Genomic DNA, 20,633 nt, shown 5'->3' on the forward strand with positions numbered 1-20,633 from the left:
TATATAAAACTGGCAGTCAAACTGGCAGTCACCAGTGGCTCAAACAGATCCCAGGAACAACATCAGACATCTCAGTCCAGAAATGTGCAGTTCTAGGCACAGCCAAGATACTGCGCAGAACCCTCAAGCTCCCAGGCCTCTTGTAGAGGACCCGAGCTCAGAGGATGAAAGAGACCACCCACGGAGGGTGAGAAGGGAATTTTTTATATATATATATAGGCCACTCCTTCTATTGCTGTTAAACGTCATGAGCAGAAGATGTGTTGGATCCACTGGAATTTCATTCATCGTTTTTGAAATCAGCTCATTGTACGGCTGGGCTGCAGATACCTGATCGATTCCAGCCAATTTAATTTAATTGCATTTAATTTTAATTTAACGCAGTGCAAATCTCTGCATGCATATGTCGAGCAAATAAGCCAAGATGCTGAGATTCTCAAGAGCTCAAGGTGCACAAGCGCTTTGTAAAACAATCAGGTAATGCTGCTTTCTGCTCTAAAAAGTCAGTTTCTTGTCAAGGATCATTTTCTGCTACAGGTTTCTGCATTTATTTTGTGCACAACGATTAAAACACAGTTTATCAACTTTTTCAACTTCTAAATTATTTGTAAGCCGAGACTCGCAAAATTAAGACATAGCATTAAAATGTTCAACATTTACAATTATGGTTAATTAAGAATTATCTCAAAACTTTCTGAATATCCAAAACAACAGAGTTATCAGTCCCAGTGAGTGTTAAAGACTCACTTAGGTACTATAAGATCATCCGAAATGGCCTGCAAAAAGAGCAATTTGACAAACATAATCCTTTGACAAATAAAAAAACATTTATTTTCATTTATTTACAAACCTGCCAAGAGTATTTGAATAGCTTTGCTACTTGGCTTTCTCATTCCTTTAACATGATCCAAAACCTAAATTTGTTAACTTGTCTTTCGGTTCCCTAGGGCATAATCAAAGTTCCTTTCTTAGACTCGACACTCTCCCTCTAGCAGCACAGCGTGCTTTTAAGAACCCCTTAAACTAATTTCACTTTTTCCACTCCTTCGGCCAAACTGTTGCTGAGGAATTAAACATCTTTGCAGTTGCTTGACATAAACCCAGACTTTTTGAGTTTTATACATGCTACCGCTCCCTGAATCCCAAGAGTGTTATCTGCCAATCAGCCCTGATATTTGGATTAATACCAGGGAGCAATTTAGCTGTGAGAGCTGGACAGATTAGATCGTGTTCACAATCTTTTTTCGGAGTCCGTGAGCAAAACACTATTGATTTCTCCACTGCAGGTGGATTAAGAAACACATTTGCCTTCCTCTGGAGAGCAGTCTCGGGATCGCTTCGGTGTAAATATGAAATACCCGTGTGTGTGTGTGTGTGTGTGCGGTATGTGTGTATATATATATAACCATACATACATGGGTGTGTGCATGAGGACAGACAGACTGAGTGAAAGATTTCTGGATAGAGGTCTGACATTTGGCAGTGATTTTTTATTTTATTTTTTTGTGACATTTCAGACGTCAAACAAACAAGGTCCAATCTGTCAGGAGCAACAGTGCAGCCGACTGAAGTGTCCGACTAGATGAAACCAACAAAAACAAGTATACGGTTTAAAAGGTAATACTTACTCTGATTAAGTAATGGATGATAATTTGCTGCTTCTTGAGTCCTTGTATTATTAGAAACAACACCAAGAGTGACTAAACAAGTGCTGATGGTAATAAACACTTAAATTATTGTGATTTCTATTTAAAGTTACTAATCTGGCAACTTTTAACACAACCAATATTCCCATACACATTTGAAATTACTGAAACTTTCTGAATACAAAGAAAGCATTACACTTTTTTTTTCTCAAGACCTAATGCTGCTGTTATGTAAAATCAACGTTTTTTTTATTTATTTATTATGATTTATGTTATGTTATGTTATGATTTGATGTTTTCCCTCATCAAAACATACCTGGAGAGCGTTTTATTCTTACGTGCATGTTTGAGGAATTCTTTACTATAACAACTGAAGGTAATATTATTAAGTTATTGTGCTAGAAAATGGCTATATGTGTCTGGAAAAAGCATAATATCGAACCCTTAAAATGAGGTAAAAGAAAAACTAAATGATTGGTCAACCATAGCAAATTAATTTCTTATTACTCATAAAAAAAAGCCATGTGTCTTAAGAAACCATTAATCAATAGGTTATGCCAAAAACAGATTAATGTTCTAATATAGCACGTAAAAGGGTCATTTTTTTTCAAATTGCCATCTTAGAAAATGTTTTTATCTAGAACTTTTACTGAAAAGTCCTGGAAATATTGTATTAATTTTTAAAAACATGGTTTAAGTTCGAATAACAGTGAATATAAATGCTATTTTGACAATTTCAAAGTGACAATAAATTAAATGCAGTCTAATGCATTTCAGATCAGCAGTGAATATGATGACGCTGGTGTTGCTGTTTGTTTGGTGCACATTTAAATTTGCTCTCAGTAAGACACTGCAGCACATCTAAATGACTGGTAAATCCTCAATGTTATGTGATAAAACTGCCTCAAACTGGCGTTTGATTGGAACGAAAATGATTCTCTGGCATTCTTAGTTCAACTAATATATTTAAGGAAATAAGGCTTACACTAGTCGGCTTTGAAAATAGAACGGTTCAATGAAGTCAGACAAATTGGTTTTGCCTTTGTTGCAAACAAAGTAAAGTCAAGTGACTCTTGCAGCATTGCTAAGAGAGCTTTCACATGGCTTTGACTGTTTTGTTTCTGTTTTTTTCATCATAAGTAGCACCAATTTAAGGCAATTCAACTGTGGATGTATGTAGAGCACGTGCTTCATCAGATGCCTGAAAACTGAATAAACAGACATTGAATGAACAAATCTTTTTTTCCAGTAATCATTGAAGTTCAGCTACCTGGAGCTCAGTTTTAAAAAAAATTATTTTAAAGATGAAAGATGTTTATTCAGTGTATTACTTACGTTGTAAACAATATGCTTTAATGTTCTTTTTTTGTTTTCCGTTGTGAGTAGCATGCTGACATACTGCAAATAGCCATGAAGATGCACAGAACGTGGAGCGTTTGGACATGAAGGTTTAGCAGCAGAGCCATTAGCCAAGCAGGGCTTGGAGTTCTGCAGAAAACAGCTGCAATTCATCTTTTTTTTTTTTTTTTTTTTTTCATTGCTGTTTTGACCAATTCTCATTTTCTGCAAATATACACAACATTTTTGCTTTTTTTACATATTTTTCATTTAATCTTTGTGGGAATCCACATGGTTCAATTGCCTGTCAGTTTTTTATTCTTTTTTTATGTTCATCCACTGGATAACTGAGATGGTCTATTTGCAGCCACAAGAGGCTGCTACGTTATTTTAAAATTTTGACTGTCCTTATAGCAGTGCGCAATCTGCACTGACAGCAACATCCTCGTGTCAAGAGGACGGCGACGGTTTTGCTGTGAAGTACATACCCTGACGTTGTTCTGACTATCGGAGTCAAAATATTAAGTCGCAACGAACAGCAGGGAGAGACAACCTGTTGATGAACGTAGGGGTTGGTTACTGTGGAGAACGAATGTTGCTACTGAACAGACGGCGCTGACAGAAGCATCCATACTTCCTGTATGATACTCCCAATGCTGCCTGGGTGTCATGGTGCTGTTTGGTCTCCCAACATCCAGCAGAAGACTCCACTTCACTGATATCCTCTGGAGAGGAAGAATAGTTGGTGTAAATGAAACTTCCATGCATACCTTAGGACATTTTTGCTGAGCATGACATTTTGAGTTACAATTAGGGGACAATGACACATGCAACTAACTGAACGTAAATTATTTTGCTATTAGATTATGCAAGCGTATACCTCACCAGACACTCTATTGGGAACACCTGGTTACTGTTGGGTTGGCGCTCCTTTTGCCTTCAGAATTGCTTTAATTCTTTGTGCCAGAAATATTCCTCATGGACCTTTGCTTGTATTATGATATAATCATTCAGTAGCTGCAGGTTTGATTTGGTGGTATATTCATGATACGAATCTGGATTCAGATCTGGTGAATGGGGAGGCCACTGAATGCATCGTTAAGGAATGCGCATCATGGTCACTGATACTTTACAACATTAAGGGGCCCAAAGTGCATCAGGAAATACACAATATTATTATGTCTCCACCACCTGGCAGAGTCATCGGTACGAACTCTGACCTCGCCGTCCGTACGTTAAACTGGGACTCGATGAATTAGGCCCCATTTTCAATTTTGGCTCAGGCAACTAACTGCAGGGAGATGGTCGTGCTTGAAAATCCTAGCTGATTAATAGTTTCTCAGAACCATCCGCCCGGCACCAAGAAAATCATTTTTCCCATTTGTTATCATCTGTGCTTGGTTAGCACCTCAGCAAGTCATGTTCCCCACATCCAGCCTGCCTAAATACACCGAGTCGCTGCCAATTATTTTTTTCAAGCTGTCCTTCGCCATCGGATCTTGTATGTTTTACTTCTCAGCTTTTTCCTTTTCTTTCCACTTAAACTGCCTACAGGCGGTGTTTGTGGGCACAGAAATTACATTCATACTTTTTAAATCTGTTGTAATGGTGGCACTAGATCTATGCTCACAGGGAAGTTTTTTGACAGCATAAGAACAATGGGTTATGAGTGCAAGTTATGTAAAGTGACACAGTTAGGGTGGATAAGTAGGTTAGATTTTTTATTTTTTTTTATTTTTCGTACTTATAACTGGCAATAGAAATGTACTTTTGCTATAAAACATCCCTCTTTTATGGGAGCTACTGACAGCAAAGATACGTTGTAGTCTGCCAGGATCTTCCTGCCTCTCTAACTGTCTTATTACCTGTTCCCACCCCAGAGGAAAAGACCCTTTCTACCTGTGATCCTCCAAGCCCTGACACTATCTGCGCACCGTTTCTGCTGATACCATGCAAAATGACAGCCCAGGGTCCTCTGTTCTGCCTCAAGATAACAGAGCAAAGGGCCCCGTAAAGCAGAAAATACCAAATCAAATTCAGCTTCCACCACCGCGGGTGACAGCGTCTCCGTCTTAGTTCGCTTGAAATTCGCTCCAGCAGAATTACCGAGAGCCGATTTTCTCCCGTCGTGCTGAAAGTTGGTTAGCGCTGAGCCGATAAAAAAAAGTGCCAAAACGTGCACAGCTGTAGACGGAAAGGATGGTGTAAAAATTGACGAAATGTTTTTGTTTTTTAAAGACCCCGAATGTGATTCTTTGATCCCATTCGAAAGTGACATATTGTGGACAAAAATGAGAGATCGAGTCTTTCAGCAGATTCAAAACATTAGAAATGGGTCTTATGTATTCATTTGTCATCAAATTGGTTGCTGGAAGCAGTGGACGTTCTTGCTTTGGCTCACCACTGGTTGCAACCACACAAATGACTAATTATTATAACCCAAATTATTAATTTGGGTAATAATCTGCACATGGAATCATGCTGATATCCTTGCACCTGTCATTCTAAAATCTACCGATGGCTTTATTGCTTCATATTGTTGCTAATATATTTACATATATTTTTTGCATGCCAACATGCTTGGAGCAAAGGGAAGATTACCATGACTCTCATGTGACTGGTTGAAACGACAGGATGTGGAAGGGGAGCCACCACCTGGAGCTAAGCCGTTATCAAAGCTGCATCAGCTGGATGCTGCAGAGTGGCCTGGTCATTTTTTTTACTCATGTACAAACAGCTTGATTGCTCTTGTGCATAGGATGGATGCAAAAGCAAATTCATTTATTAAGACTAACAGCCTTTGATATTTTATTTTATTTATTTTTTTTTTGCCAGCAAAATTTTCAAATTACAGTAAAAGTGTCCCTGCTGTCTTTGTAGTAGCATGTTAAACATGTTGTGGCTGGGAGGCATCAGCAAGACGATCAGCAGGACACTGGGAGGTGGGATTGTGTGTAAAAGGGATTATACTTTCCATTCTTGGACTTTGGTCAGTGTCTCCATTGTCTGCTCTGCTGGTGGCAGAGAAAAATATATTCCTGACTAACTTCAGCTGTGTCCAATTGTCCATTCCGGTTCAAGCTTTGAAGGCACTTAAGAGACAACTCAGCATGACGCATTTGATGTACCGTATTTTCCGCACTACAAGGCCCACCTAAAAACCTTCAATTTCCTCAAAAGCCGACAGTGCGCCTTATAATCCGGTGCGCCTTATATTGACCCACGACAGGTCTAGCAACTACGGTAAGCAGCCGCCAACTTCATTTTCGCCCGTAGAAGAAGAAGCGCGCGGTGCATGCTGGGACCAGGGACCAAGGGACCAGCCCCTATACATTTAAAGCCGGAGGGGGTGGGGGAAGTGTGTCGGTTGGTTTGTTACCCAGAAAGCAGTTGGGCACAATATCGCAACACCAACACCGTGATGAAACAATGACTGGGGCAGCCGACTATATAAAGTACTCGGGGACCATTTTATTATTACACATCCACATTTGTAGAGTACGGAACAATTCGCGTCCCTAACTGTAGTGTCTTTTCTGTGCGCCTTATATATGAAAAAAGTTTTAAAATAGACCATAATCTATATATAAGCCTTATCATGCGGAAAATACGGTATATGAAAAATCTACTTGCTGTGTGCTTTACAATCTTCATGCCTCTCATTTGATGTCTCTCCTTTTAAAATTAGAAATACTTTGATTGAAATAATGTTATTTTGCTCCCATTACATCTTGTGTGTCGACCAAAGACGATGCAGCGCAGCATTATCCGCTTCCTCACAAAACATGACGGCTTGGACGAGCAGAGAGCAATGCATTTAGAGATCTCAATGAAAAATTCACAAGCTTCCAACTTTTGTAGATTATTTGTTGGTTCTTATAATCACCGCTGCCTTCATGTACGTGCAGTGAATATGGATTGTTGCTTTTGAACTCATGCTTTCTGAATTCAACTACGAGCCACAGAGACTGCTGAAGCGGCATATCAGCCTTGGTTGTGGAAAAACAAATCAATGAGTGATTGACTAACCTTCATTACGTCATTACGTGTGACTAATTGAGATACCCCATACCAGGGGTCTCGGTGCTCTAGAGCTGGTGTCCGGGAACTTTTAGACGTGTCCCTGGTTCAACACACCTGAATCAAATGGTTGAATTACCTCCTCAGGCTGCAGTCAAGATTTCCAGAGACCTGCTAATGACCTCATTATTTGACTCTGGTGTGCTGAAGCAGAAACAAAAAGGTTGCAGGACTCCGGCCATCCAGAACTGGAGTTGAAGACTCCTGGCTTATACCTTCTGAATACACAGTAATTGGTCTTTACTTTGTATTTGAATGTTACCATTCCCAGCCAACCAGCCAAGATTTCGGTGTAGCCCTTTTTGTTTTGCTGTAAATTCCCACGGCTAGCTTAGAAACATTTAAATAAGAAGCAGGTTAGCTCTAGTCTGATATCGATCCAAGATAAAAAATAAAAAGAAAGAAGAAAAACATAAATTGTGATTTTTAAATTAACCACTTGTACCTTTCACATATCTCAGTATTGACTTTGTCTGGGTCAAGTTCTCTTATGTGAAATAAAATAAATAAATATTCTTGTTTCTGGGTCCATGCAGGGCTGAATACATTACCAATGATATGGAAAATAAATGATTGACAGACAAAGATGGTTTAGTTTGTAAATGCAATACTTCAAACTCAACTATCCCACCTCTGTGCTGCAGATCACTCCCTGAACATTGCTGCATCAGCAGAAAAAATAAGATAAAAATCATATCCCTCACACTCCCAGGCGTTGCCTTGTTTCTGCCCAGGCTTAAGTGGAAAAACAGAATCCTGAATGCACCAACATCCACACAAGAAACAGGGTAAAGGAATCAGATTGTTCAACTCAAGAAGTGGGTCAAGCTAATAAACATTAAGGCAGACATGGAGAGATTTGCAAAGAACAATTCATAAACTGGATAACTAAGCAGGTAATTGCTCAGTTTATATCTGTAATAAAATATAATGAAAAATACAACTTTCATAATGTTTAAAAATGGTTTTACTTACTATTGAATTCAGAGTAACATTAATATTTCAATCTAACGTACTTCCTGTCTGTATTTACTTTATGACCAGGCATTTGGTCAAACTGTGGATGTAGAACAAAGCTAGCTCATGCTAACTACTTAAGAAACAAGGCTAAAAGTCACATAAATGAAAGAAGGTCACCAACACAGTTCACTGACATTACCTATATTATAAAGAATGAATTTTTGATTTCTTATTTGATCTCGTGGGAAAGGTTTAGTAAATGCTGATCGGGTCATTATTCGGGTCAAAAATTGAGTCCTTTGAAGAATGACGAAAGATTTGTTCAGCAAGCTGCTGCTCAACTTTAGAGCAGTGCAGACATGTTCTCTGGAGTGATGAATCATCCCTCCCTCTCTCTCTGAAAATCTAATGGACATGTCTGGGTTTAGCTACCAGGAGAGTAGCTCTTTCCTGACTGCACTGTGTGACAAGCATAAGGTTTGGTGCTGAGGGGATTAGTTCCTTGGTTCCAGCAAGAGGAATCCTTTATAATTCAGCACACTAAGACATTTTGGTCAAATTTAGGCTTCTATTTTTGTGTGTGAATTAAGTTTGGTGTGGAAATATATATCTAACTTGGACATAGTCTTGACCCGAACCCGAAGAGAAAAAACAAAACAAAACAAAACAACACTTCTGGGATAAATTAGAGCGAGTCTGTGACCTTAGCTCAGCCTGTTTGTCCAACATCAGGGTCTGACTTCACAAATATGCCTTTGGAAGAGCTTTGAAGATATAGTTGAAGTTATTCAAGAAATCAATATTTTTCTCTTTGAAAATATGGCCATTTTAAACAAAAGCATATATTTTCCATTTTCTCCATGCTGTAGAAAGCAAGTACAGATACAGGAAATCCATATGAAAAAAAAAAAAAAAAGTTTATTCTGGGTCACCATGACCACTCTACCAGTCTTATCTATTTTACTTCACTTCATTCCATTTTGTTCTCAGACTCTGCAGTAAATGTTTGGATTTAATAAGTGACCTTCAAGCTTTTCATGGATTTTTTTTCTCCCCCCCTACTTTTGTTTTCATGTCTGGTTTTACCGATGACAAATAATTGAAAACGTATGAAAAGCTGCTTGGAACAGAATGACTCAGTTAAATGAGGCATTGTAGGCACGCTCTTAACTGAATACGTGCAATCTGGATGTCAAAACACACAAAGGCACCAACAAAACAATAATCGCATGACAAAACCAAAAGTATATGCACAGATAGAAAAACAAACACCCCAGTAATTTCTTTCATCTCGTGCAGCAACAGATTCCTCCGGCTGCTCGGTATTTCTGGGGCATACCTCTCAACACTTGAATTAGTAAAACGTTAACTCGTGTTGGAATGCGCCGCAGTAGGAATACTCTGCCAGTTAAAATTTCACACATCAAAGAAACACACACACACACACATATGTATGCAGAAATAACAGATTTAGCAAACACTTGACTTGTGGAAAGTTGCATTTTTGCTGCTCTGTATTCAGTGACTGGCTATCGTTTGGATATAACTCATTCCTGAGAGCAAAGGCCTGACACCCCACTGTGTCTCCCATTGGTTTACTTTTGTTTTTGTTTTTCCTGTGCTGTAAAATTGAATTCCCCGGCTTGCTCACTTGGGAGCAATCTGCCTGAATTTACTGCAGCTATAATACCATTTTCCTCGGAAAGGTGACCTCCACTCCAGGTGTGGAAGATCCATCATAGATTCTCTGTCACCTCCATTTCTGCCGATAATGATGACATTCCATCGCAGCGTACTGTCATGCTTGTTGATGGCTTTGTGCCGAAAACAATCCGAGGGTTTGGCCCTTAAGTAAGCGTATCGGGGTGAATTGGAGCATGTTTAAAATGTCAAAACTGATACCTGTGTTAGAAAGCGCACACTTTAATAAAAACAAAGAAAGAAGTCATAGAAAGAGTTGGATGAACGTTCATCTATTGCCTTCTGCATCAGAACTCAGGTGTCCATTTCCTCGCATTCTGGGATGTCCTGAGGCCACATGAGATTTAAATTAAGTGTGCTTTGACTGGGTCTTTCCTCTCAATCAGCCTCCTCCTCTGTTAAACAGCTCCTAAATTTATACCTAAAGTAGGTATGCGAAAATGTATTTCAGTAATCTATATTAACTCATGCTTTTAACAGCAATAGTCTTACAAGTTACAGTTTTGTTTTTAAACTAAAGCAATCAGATCCGGTTCAGCATTTTTACATTTTGTTTTCGTAATAGTCAGTATCATCATACCATTAAAATCTCCCACTGTCAAATGTCTAAAATGTTTTGGTCACCACATGCTGGAAAGCGTACATTGACCGTAAGAGTGAAGTTTTTATTTAATTTGCAAGACAATCACAAATACCAAGTTGCTTTATGTACAAAAGGTTAGAAAATTAGTTAAAAAAAAACAAGTTCAGTAAACAGGGTTCTGAGCAGATGAAACTAAAGTTTAACCTGAATCAGAAAATGTCAGAGAAGAACCTTCACACATGATTCGAAACATACGACGTGATCTAAAACAAATCAAAACAATGAGATTGCATGGATAGACATGGCTACCAGTGGATTTCTGCCCTCATACTGATCATAAGATTATATGAATGTATTTCATACATAGAGATTTACAGCCGTCTCCAGTTCAGGCAGATGTAGCTGAACAGTCTGTGGATGGCAATATGATGCCAAGACAGAGCAAAGTTCCTGAAAGGAAAGTGGCAAATTATTTGGCAATGGCTAAATCAAAACATTTCATAAGCTAAATTGTACTTGATTAAAACAAATCTGGATGTAGATAAAGCGAAGTGCAAAAATGATTGAAAACAGGTGCAGTAAGAGTTTGGAGAATCTTGTTGGGGGGGAAAAAATATGGCTTTAGCACAATTGCTGACAAAGAAAGTCTTTACTTCTCCTTCAATGAACTTCTGAAACATGAAAGCATTTCGTTATGCCAAACGTAAAAGCCTCCAAGTTTTGGCTTTCCACATGTTTTTTCAAACTTCAAACTTTTTTTCACATTTTGTCACAACCATAAAATTGTTATTCTCTTAAATTTTGTGAGAGACCAACACGTAGAGATACGCAATTGTGAACTGGAAGGAAAATGACGCACGATGTGAATACATATGGCATCCATATGTATACACCTCCTCTAAGTTAATATTAAATCTATTAGGGCACATTTTCACAAACCCAAAAAGACAAAGAACCCAAAAATGCAGGCAGACACAGAGCATGTTTAGAAAGGTTTATTCTCAACATGCAACTGGTGGGAGTCGGAAAATCTCTGTAGAGAAAGAGTACAGTTTAGGAGTCGTAGAGAAGTCAGAATCTGCAAACATTAAAGAGAAAGCCACTAACCTTTTGCTGGACCAGGATACAGGCTTTGATCGGAGATGGATGTCCCTACATGCTTTTTATCCTTTGTGAGCATCCAAAAGAAGGTGACCGTCTCTGTATCCAAACACTTCTTTTCCTGCCTGCAAGCTGTGTTGTTGCTTACACCTCTCTTGAGAGGAACTAGGAAGCAGAGAGCGTACAGGATGATGTCACAACAGGTAATGGGAATAAAAAACACCACAACAAAAAAACAGAGCAGGCTTGGTTCAGCACACAGAAGTCAGAAGACACAGCAGTGACAAATTCAGGATCCAGAGGGATAACAGTGAGATGGGCAAGAGTCACGGACAAAGACGGAGGGATAAGACTGTTTATCCTAGGGCTTGGTAAGGCTTGGTGGTCAGGGCACAGAAACAGAGTCGATGCCCAGAGATCAGATGCTTGGCAGAAGTCGGATGAAGGCAAGAGAGAAGAATCCAGGGCACAAAGTTCTAATGAGGAGGTCAGACAAGGGCATGGAAGAAATGCTGGACATCTAGTGGGGGGAGGTTTCAACAATCAGGCACCGGCAAGGAGGCAGGAGAGCGCTTAAACAGAACAGATCACATGTAGGTGAAATCATGCTGATTGCAGCAGAGGAGGTGTGTGTGACCAGGAAGGAGAAAAGGGTGACACGTATGCATCGATGGCGATTTTTAAGCTTTACCACAAATTTGTAGCATACATGTTAAACATATGCAGTGATGTGGCCTATCGGAAGCCAAGGTTTTGGCTTGAAAAAGGAAAGGTAAATAACAGTCACATAATTCATATTTAATGTTGGTACCATATATTAAAGTGACTTGAAAAAAAACTAAATAAATAAAAACAATACTCCCCATATTTACAATCTGCAGACAAGTTTGGCTAATCTATGATAAAGTGCACTTAGGATGTTCAGCTGGTTTAGTCGATCGCGATACAAATCAAAAAGGAATAGAACCCAAAAAAATGGAAAACATTTGTAGAGGAACTAGATTGAAGGACGGTTCACATCATACACACAAGTACCATTTTTGTCCATATAATAATGCAAGCCTTGCCAGAAAAAAAAAATAAAGTTCAAATACTTTGATAAACATCTCACATTGACCATCTCAGAGAATATTGGCTGCACTCAAAGACTGACGATTTGAAGTCATCAGTACTACACCCTTAGGTCTGACCCCCATTAGAGACTACACTCACCATCCAACTGAGTTGAAATTGGCACTATAGGAGTAAGAGTAGACTTTCATGAGTGTACAGTTTCCACAGCTTTGAGGAAGCAGGGCCTAAAGTTTTCAGGCTTGAATAGGTCTGGTAATCCATTCCTAATGGAGCCATTTTTCTCAAGATCACATTTAGTTGCACTAATCCTGACTGGAGAGGAATAGTGGCAGTGTCTTCTCGAGACTACGGCGCTGACATTTCAAAGTTTTGATGTGAATTGTGTGACCAATGGCACAAAAACAAAAACAGTTAATGAGATTTTAATTTCAAACCCAATAGATTTTTATTTCCTGGAGCTGGCGGTGAAACACATTTCCATGTTCTTTTACAAAGGCTTGGGATTCCTCTGGACTCTGAGACATTCGCCGATGTCTTGAGAAGTAACATGTAGAAGAGTATGTGGATTTTAGGAGGATGGAAAATAACAAATTAAGTTTTGACTTTCGACTGGCCTCGGTCAGATACTATAAACGATTTAGTCGTGAAATGTGCAACTGCATTAATCTGAATAAGCATAAACAAACAGCGTCAAAGGCTTTGAGACTCCACTGAATCCTAATGACAGTTCTCATCCACAAATGGACAAAACATATGACAGTGATGAATCTTTCCAGAATCTGCTGGTATACCAAAATTTCTTCTTTTATTTTTTTGATTTTAAGCTTCTCCATTTCTCATTTTTGCAAGGTACGTTTTCGAAATAATATTAAGGAGACACAAAATGAACACAAACAGTCAAACATGGTAGTGTGAGGGTCTTGGACTGCTTTGCTTCCTCGGGACATAAAATACTTGTCATAATTGATAAAATTGCTCTCTACCAGAACCTCTAGATGCAGAACATCCAGCCAATGTTCACTTTGTGACCTTAAGCTCAAAATCATTTGGACAAAGCAGCAGCACAATGATCCGGCGCACACCAACAATCCACCTATAAATGTCTGAGTGGCATTAAGTCTGAACCTAAATCTTACTGAGATTCTGTGGTATAACCTCAGACCGATTACAATTACAATTCCTGATTGAAAACCCTCCATTGTGGCTGATTTAAAACTATTCTGCTAATAGAAATGGTAAAAAAAAAAAAAATAAATAAATAAATCTGATTGCCAACACTTATTATTGCAAACACTTAAAATACCTTCTCACCTCGGGTCAGGTTGGTTTGGATTGCTTTTTTGCTTAACGAATGAAATAATTATTTGAAAGCTGCTTTCAATTACTATTCAACATATTTTTAAATCCAGGGTAATGATCGGAATCATCCAAGTGAGATAAAAATGAAAAACAGAATTAATTTGGGTAAAATATGTTGCTCTTAGAAGAAAGTAAACACCACTGTTAGACCTGTTCAGTTCTTGTTACAGAGCAACATTGTTGGAATGAGCTTTGATGAATATTTAAATAATCACCAAAATATATGAATTCGACTACTGCAGGATTATCATTTGTAGGAGAAGCCATTTTTATCACCAATAATTGCTGGTGATGCAAAAACTGCTGATCTTCACATTCATTGACTTTATTTATTTACCGGTATGTTAATTTTTAGTGATTTCTCCCAATTTATTAATTTATGTTTTGGCAAATTTCATTTTGAAAAGCAAGAGTGGGATTCTGCTTTATTTTTTAAATTACCACCTGCCAGTTGACTTTCAGATGATCTGTTTTGTAATCTGAGAATTTCACACAACATGCAGAGCTCCGTCTAAACAGGGCAACACAAAGTCCTTAAAGAAATTAAAGACATGTTTATCTCAAAAGGTTATAAAATAATAAAAACACATTTTAGATTTAGAAAAAAAAGCACCCCTTTTCAATTAAAACTTCTTTTTTGAATGTTTCTTCTGGCAATGATTTAAGGTCCAACTCATCGAAGCAGAAAAAGGTCCACATTTGTGATGTTCACTGATGAAACTTAGCTATAATTTGCATTTGGATGCACCAGGTCAGCATTATCATACAGTGAGTTTAGAGCAGAAATTCTGAAGAGCGACTCCTGGACCTTTCTGACCCTCACTAATGCCCTGCCTGAGGTAACGTATAACAATGAAAATATGCAAAACCTGCAACCCGGAGGTGTGTAATGACCACTGGTTATCATATGTCTCATGTAAAAAGGGCTACAGGCCACTCAGTATAAAATGATCCAGTTCATTAATATCACAATAGCTGTAAAGCTGCCAGTGCCACTCTGTCCTTATCCCACATAAAACTGATTTGTGGTAGCTTCAATCTGCCAGCCCTTGGTCTTCTTAATGATCATGAGATCCATCACACTCATTTAATCAGAGCTGTAAGGAAAGCAGAGAAGATCTATGAGGCTATTGTTTGGTTCAATGGGTTCTTTTGTGAAGGTACTCTCACAGTTTTTCTCCTCTCCTTAAATCTAGATTATACAGTCTAATTTGTAATTTAGAGCATGCAAAGTGTCAATTGTTCCAGGAATGTTGACGGTGGTGGTGAACGGAGTACCTTTTATCTCTCAGTACGGGTTAGGGGAAGAATAAATGCAATAGTCTGTGTTCTTAAAGTTAGTGCTGATGTAAAAAAAAAAAGTTTTCAGGTTTATAATACTTAATAAAACAGTTCATACCCAATTAACTTTTCCGTTTAGTCACATTAGCACCACAAACATCAATCATTTTTACTGGGTTTTTATGTGACGGGCCAACACATGGAATAGGTGATTGCAAGATTGATGGAACAACATTGTGGGTTTGAAAATATTGAACATCTAAAAAACAAAGTAATCTGAAAACCCCAATTAAGACACATTTTTTCCTCACTTTGTTCCTTTGTGAAAAAACTCAAGCCTATATGGAAAACAACAGTCATCAATTTTTTAAATTTGCAACAGATTTTCAACACGATGGCCTTTGACTGGTTCATTGTGAAGCTCTCTGGCAATATGTTTAATGACTGTCGTACCATTGGAAGTTAAATCTATCCTCCATTGAAGTCTTTTCCAGTCTTAACATAACATATTCCTCCAGATTTGTCCTGCAGCTCCAATCAGCTCTCCAGAATCATCTCCACAGCATGTTAGTGCCACGGCAAAATGTCAAAGCGGAGGGAGATTGTGCGTTTAGGTAGAGGTACACCCTTCCATGTTGGCCAAAAAGTAGAGAACCCTCCTCCACCTGTAGGTAGCCACTACATGGCTTTTTTTGGGAAAATGCAAATTGAGACTTGTTGTGGCTTTCTTTTAACAATGCCAGATTTCTCACAGTGAATGTTCTTGAATGTTGTAAAATGAATGGCAAACAGTGCACAGCACACTGATGTATTGTTGTTGCGTTTAAATTCATGTAGAACAAACATCGGCTAGTGAGTGGATCCTCTCCAAAGACAAAGACAGCTGGCAAGATCAGGACTCATGAGTTTGATTGGTTGACGATGTGTGGAAATTCAAGTAATGACAGGTGGTGCAAAATGACTTAGAAATTGTGTATGTGACATGTTCGCTTTATATTTTACCACTGATCATTGACGTAGTTGTGATTATGCGAAACCTAACTAGTTTTTTTTATTTTTCTTTACTTTTTTCCTCTCTGGTGATTTGACCATGTGAGAAGGCAGTATCTAAACCAGGTAGAGTGCTGAATATGGAAGAGACAGATGGATGCATTGCCATTTTGGAAGCTGCTGCTTTGTGTAATGACTTGAAGAAAATAAACAGACTTTATGTGCTGTGCTGTTCAGTCAAGTCGGAGAGATGTCTCCAATTTTCCACACCACACCTCTCTGTGTAACAACCTAAGAAGAAGACAAAAATGCTTCATTTGTATTCCTGTGCCTCACACATGTATTTATTTTTTTTTGATACGTTTGCAAGCAAATTGGCAGGAACGACTGAATTCATTGTCGATGTTGTCGTAGGTATGTCCAGCCTGTGTGCTGCGCACCTGGGTGTAGAGGGGGCATTTGCAGCATTGGTGGACTCAAGTCCCGAGGGAAACGTGGAGTTCATCGTGCAGTCAGCTGTGCATAATGAAGAAGCAAGTGGAGAGAGTGGGAGTGGCATGAAGAAAAATGGAAATGTCCATAATTCCTCCATTTGCATGCCACGAAAGTCTGTCTCATGAGAACATGTGAATATTCTGCAGGAAGATTCCTTCTGTTCAGAGAAGCTGGAGTGGAAAAAAAACAACAAACAAAAAAACCCCCAGGAATATCACAAGATATTTTGGCAGATATGAAACAAAATACAGATCTTAAAACCAAAGGCAAATGACATGACAGTAGAAACTATTTTCAAACCAAAGACAGGTGGGCACGTGGTTTGTTTGCTGCTTTTATTTCTCAGTGAAATACATGAAAATGTCACTTTATCTCCTGCATTGTGTTATAATAGAAAACTGCAATTAATTTCAAAATATCAGGTTCGATTCAGCTCAGTAGAGTGTCGCCCACAGGATGCTCGGATTTCACTGCTACCAAACAAAGGAGATTATTTATTTATTTAAAAATATTTATTATTACTATTACTGTTGTTTTTTTCTCATGTGGACCTAGTTGTGTCTTTAATAAAGCTATGATTGATTGATTGAATTATCAGAGCGAGACAGTAACGGGAATTTTCTGAACTACCAGAACCAGCAGATTTGAATGATAATGAACGATTATTGCCTCATGAACACATGAAGCTGATCACAGGAAGGTAAAGGCGAATCTTCATCATAACCAAGGACTAAATTATTCTTGAATTCTTTCTTGGCTGGAGGACAGAACAAATGCTTCTTCTTCTTTTTGTTTTTAAGTTTCATCTAATTAGTTGCAAAAGAAAAACTCATTACCATTTTGTTGTGCTCGATCACGCTAATGCGAAATTGTAATGTTTAATTAAACTGACTCAAAAGATTCTACAATACTTTACATTGATAATGGAGTGCATGCATATCTATGCTGATCACAATGCACAAAAGGATTTTTAATCGAATTTTGGTGAAGAAATATCAACTTTTGAATGTTACTTTTAACACCTCACACGCATATATGTCTGTAGAGTATTAAGTCAGTAGTTGACCTGTCTGGTGAAGATAACCATTGTTAAACAAAAACTGTAGCATTTCTACTACACATTGTTTTATACAGCCAAAGCCACACAGTTTGTAGTTAGGACAATAACTTAAGGCAGGCGTTAATTAAACATTCATTTCATTAAGCCTGCGTTTCTGTATTTGAAATGTGGGTGTAATGTTTTCTAAAATAAACATTTTGTTATGTTACGTTATGTTTTCATTAGCTGCAAGTGGAAAATCTGCCATGATGCCCAAACACAGAGCCAGGTAATGCAGGACAACAGACAAAGTTTCAATAAACTGAGTGGACAGGAGAGCAGCATACAGGAGGATCTGACACTGAGACACTGAAACTGGCGGAGTGTTTACACCGGGGGACTGGATTGCTGGATGCAACACAGAGTGGATGGAAAACACAAGTGTACAAAACAAGAAAACACGAGACTCTGAGTTAGAATAACGATTGATGTTGATATAATTAGGGCTTTTGACACATTTTAATTTCCATTGGCTTATGTGACCACAGAGCAAGTTGTGAGAAAACAACTCGAATGGAAAATTTGTTAAAAACAAAACATTTGACAATCCTGGTAAACCAGGAATATCACAAGACAAAAGCGTTGATGTTGTTTACCTCAAGGCAAAATGAGGTTAGTTTTTCAGCAACACTGCCCAGTAAAAGTCTGCAACAAGGTTATGGTTACCATCCATACTCAGCTAATCACCTTACGTAGGTGTTATGATGTCTCTGTGCAGGCATGCGCTTGATAAAATGGAGAAGTAAAAGACAGAAGCAAAAGGTGAGAGTGGTGAGAATATGGAAGACGAAATGAAAAAAAAAAAAAAAGAAAGAAAAGACTTCCCACTCCAAGTCAAATGCCTACCTTTGCCGTTTGAAACGCTTGGTCCGTTGGGACAGCCCCTGCCACCATATTAGATTTTCAGGCTTATTGCCTGAGCCAAACTCTCTCGCCTCGGGTCACTTTTCCTGTCTGAGGAAGACGTGGATTTCTCCCATCTCCCGGAAGCCTCCCAGATATGTTGATCTAAGGCCAAAGCTTTAATATCACCCAGCTCACCTCTTAAGCTTTCATCCGAGTTAATTCAATTCAGACAACTTGAACAGCCAACGTGTCAATATTGGAGATATTAACTTTGAGAATACATTTGGGCACGACTCATTTGAACAGTCTCCCCCCTCTCCACCTTGTCTGAGCCCCCCTGTCTCACACCACGACTTATCTTAATCGAGGATGGCATGCTCGTCCGCATCCGGACTAATTTAGTTCATACGAAACGGAGCACGATGCGGCCAGACGGGTCTCTGTCGCTGTTTTCCTGGGTCAGGAAATGGGCAGAGGTTGCGCAAAGGATGGAGAGAGGATGTTGGAATACAGATTGGCTGGGACTAGTATACAAAGCAGTACGAAAGAAGAAAGCGCAGATATAAATATTAATTTACATCGCTCTATTTCTGTTCTGTCATTTTGCAGTTCATATGTTATTCATCAGCACACATGCGTTCACAAATATAAACTTGGTGGAGTTTGTATTTGTGAAGAAATAAGTTCTTCTGGTGTTCTACTGTTTGGTAAATGGTAGAATTTTTTGTTTCTAGAATGGTGAACAGAAACAAGCGTGGGATTAGGGTCAAACAGTCGAGTCATCGATAATCAGCATTTGGATTGAATAAATGTGTGCAGGAAGGTCCATATGTTGTGCTATTTGAATCAAAAACAAAACAAAAAGCATTGGTTCTATTGATTTGACTGTTTTCTGAAATAACAATAATTTTAAAATACACACAGAAAGTCATCTGGAACCACATCTCTCTAAAAAAATGAAGGCACTACAATGTAAAGATAACAGAACAGCCTATGAGTGTGAAAAATATTTTGCTAGCACAAAAGACAAATCAATTGGGAATACAACAGAGATGTTTTGCTGGTTACTGGCAACACATAATTGAGTGAGCACTCTTTATTTTCCCAAAAGATCCTCTTATGCAAAAAGTATGCAAAAAGTTTGACATTTGTAAAAGTAAAAAAAAAAAAAAAAAAAGGGTCATGAGGGCAAATTTCTACCAAACCACCAAAAATCTTGTTATTTTTCTGTTTGAAACACTTTTTGCTTCTGGGTAATAAAACAACAGGCTAAAACTGAAGGACAGTGAAAATATACACAGATTTCAAATAGATGGCTTGAGCAGAGTCAGCAACCAGATGGTTCAGGAAACCATGAGTGTTTTTTCAAAAATGCACAATTTTCCCTGAGCTTGTATGTTATGTGTCAGGAGAAAACTGTTGCTTTTTCAGGGAGCCTGTTTTTAAGATGATTAAGGAGTGACAGACATTCACCATTGAGGTGAATTAGAACTAGATGAGGCTCAACATTGAGCTCCTGTAAATCCCTAAGTGGGATTCTAGTTTGCTAAGTTTCCAAGCTGCTAACCCCAGTATTACACCTGGTTTTCTCTTTCTCGCTGTCATAAAAATCATCACCTTACTCTAAACTCACATTTGAGACAAAGACTCAGTGTTCTATGTGTGACACCATTACAACTTTGCAGCTTTTATTTGACATTTTTGTGCTTGATTTCTTTGTTTCACACAGTTTTCTGTATTTCTTGCAGACATATTATTATTGTTTGATTTATTTGGTGAATTGTGAATGGTCTGTACTTGTATGCTGCACACCTGAACACAATTGAAAGGGAAAATTTGTGAAACTTGTGATGGAAGTTTTAACCGTAAAGAAAATGAAAGAGACATATTTCGGCTGGTCACAGCAAACTGTAAATAAAAAACAGTGTAGAGCGTATAAGGAAACTGTCCCTTTCTGTCCCGTAAATCAAACTATGATTTGAGATGAGCAGGGACGGAAATAGAAAAATACTTATGGGGTGGCAAGAGGGGGGCAAGGATTTTTTTCAAGGGGGGCAGTATATATATATATATATATATA

The 20,633-nt window shown here is 38.4% G+C and overlaps 2 long non-coding RNA genes across 2 annotated transcripts in view; one reads left to right on the top strand and one right to left on the bottom strand.

Annotated features, from left to right (window-relative positions):
* The first annotated feature begins 4,206 nt into the window (after positions 1–4,206).
* LOC107835868 (uncharacterized) overlaps positions 4,207–20,633 on the top strand; it is a 19,769-nt gene continuing 3,342 nt past the window's right edge. Inside the window, exons 1-2 of the long non-coding RNA XR_001661695.1 lie at positions 4,207–4,218; positions 16,735–16,739. This is a non-coding gene — a long non-coding RNA (uncharacterized LOC107835868). The remainder of the gene's footprint in view (positions 4,219–16,734; positions 16,740–20,633) is intronic.
* Positions 11,289–12,147, bottom strand: LOC107835869 (uncharacterized). Its single transcript, XR_001661696.1, has 2 exons — positions 11,416–12,147; positions 11,289–11,341 (listed from the first exon to the last, which is right to left on the bottom strand). It is a non-coding gene; the product is annotated as an uncharacterized LOC107835869 (long non-coding RNA).

This window comes from Poecilia formosa, unplaced genomic scaffold, assembly GCF_000485575.1.
Source record: "Poecilia formosa unplaced genomic scaffold, Poecilia_formosa-5.1.2 Scaffold28, whole genome shotgun sequence".
In the NCBI taxonomy this organism is placed as follows: Eukaryota; Metazoa; Chordata; class Actinopteri; order Cyprinodontiformes; family Poeciliidae; genus Poecilia; species Poecilia formosa.